This window comes from Octodon degus, unplaced genomic scaffold (assembly GCF_000260255.1).
Source record: "Octodon degus isolate 3935 unplaced genomic scaffold, OctDeg1.0 scaffold00149, whole genome shotgun sequence".
Classification (NCBI taxonomy): domain Eukaryota; kingdom Metazoa; phylum Chordata; class Mammalia; order Rodentia; family Octodontidae; genus Octodon; species Octodon degus.
The window spans coordinates 6,310,135-6,312,193 of NW_004524725.1; positions in this window are offsets into that span (position 1 = coordinate 6,310,135).

A 2,059-nucleotide genomic window follows, 5' to 3' on the forward strand; every position below is an offset into this window, starting at 1 on the left:
TTTAACAAGCTTGAATACAGGCTCTTCTTCCCTTTGCCCAGTACAAGTCTTAGTTTGACAATATCTACAAAGATTTTTCAAGTAATTCCAATGATGTCTATTTCATTTCTTGTCTCCATTCTTTATAAGACTGTATTCATTCATGTCCAGCTACTTTTTAAGATAAAATTGGTGAAATATTTTCAATAGGTACCATCCTATCCCAAGCTATTTAAAATATATTCCCAAATTAAAGTTGAGCTCATGTAACATATCTGACTAGTAATTTCATTTTTTTCTTGGACTTTCCTCTCAGCCTGATCACTCTGTTCAAGTTGTTTTTAAATGACTGTCAACATTAAACTAATGTTTTATAAAATTAAAAGTTTTATAAACTTGAAAATAGGAATTGAGAATTCCTCATTTTTGCTCCTTTATGTTCATGGATTTCTGAGACTTATGAAATTATTCTTGGGGCTGGGGAGATGGCTCAGTACAATAAGCACTTGCCTGGCAAGTGTCAGGGCCTGAGTTCAATCCCTGGTTCTGCAAAAAACAATATTATTAAAGCAATATTCAACTATTCAATGTGCCATAAATTTCTGACTTTACAGTGGTATATAAGAGAAGAAAGGGAAATGTCATTATGTATTAAAACTAAGTCTTAGGGGATGGCAATATACTTGAATAAGATCTCTTGGCTACTGAGAAGCATCCTGCAGAAAACCTGATGCATTTTTGTTGTCACTTACTTTTTCGTTTATTTTATTGTTTTTGCTGGTCTTATAATTCCCCATCAGGAAAAAAAACAACAACTTAGGACTGATTTTTGAACTCCAAATTAAGTTTGATTTTTTTCTAAATAACAGTCAAAAAAGGCTGATCACTAAACTTTCAATGTTCTAACTTTTTTCTAAATATCCTAGATGATAAACTACAGAATGTCAAACATTCCATTTAATGACCACAGCAATAGTATGTTCTTAGTAACAATGTGAATGTTGCACAAGAGAAAATCTTTTTAAAACTCTGACAAGAGTGGGTGGATGAAGTTTGAAGTTTCCCAGAGGGGAGTCAGATATGCAAACGGAAGAATCTAGACAGCTGGGGAGAGTATGCTACGCTGCTTTGAGCCTTTCCTTTCTAGAGCTTGACCAAAATCAGCTGACACCACCCATGAGCCTGACGTGCTTTACTTCCCACTGGGGGGGAAAGCAAGTGAATATTCTGTGAAGCAATGAGAGAAAAGAAAAGATCTTTATGACTTTTTTCAGTAGTGACTAAAGGCAAAGTTTGTCCAATGAACAGTTCTGCTATTGGCACTTCCTACTTGCTAGTCTCTTTGAGGGTAGTTTAAGTTCAGAGGCTTATAAGAAATACTCTACCAAAATATGCCAATTTCTGCAGGAAGCTAAAATGCAAATTTCAACTCCAAATGGAAGAAAGTAATAGAAATTAACATAGAGCCCATATTTCCCAAGGGCAGATAGGTAGCAGAATTCAACCAGGATCCAAAATCATGCATTTAAGACTTAAACAGTAACATAAATTAAACAAAAAGTTTGAACTCATGTAACAATAAATTCCACAGCAGAAAGGTAAGTGGTCTTTAGCAATTGAATAAGTCCAAATACCAGATTTGCTGTCATTAATTCTCCCAAAAGAGGACAGATAATAAATTTGTATTAACCAAAAACAAGTTTACTACTAGTATATTTCAGGAAGAAAATTCAGAATGACAAACGCTTGGGAGTGAAACTTACTTTTGTGGAAAAGGAGAAATATTTTGCCTATGCATATACCTTTGTGGTTATAAGCTTAACATTTGGAAACTTTATCTATCAATGGTTGTTGAATATCAGATATTTTGCGTTTGTTAAAAATATATTAGAGCAAAATGGAGTATAAAATCACAATACATAGCGATCAAGAAATCTAATGATAACTTTTCTATATTACATTTTAATGGTGTTCTTTCACTTGCTAAATGACTATTTCTTTTGGTAATTTTTTAAAGTAATAATATAAAACTTCAAAAATTGGATTCACTAGTGTTTGGATTACAAATGAAATTTTGCTA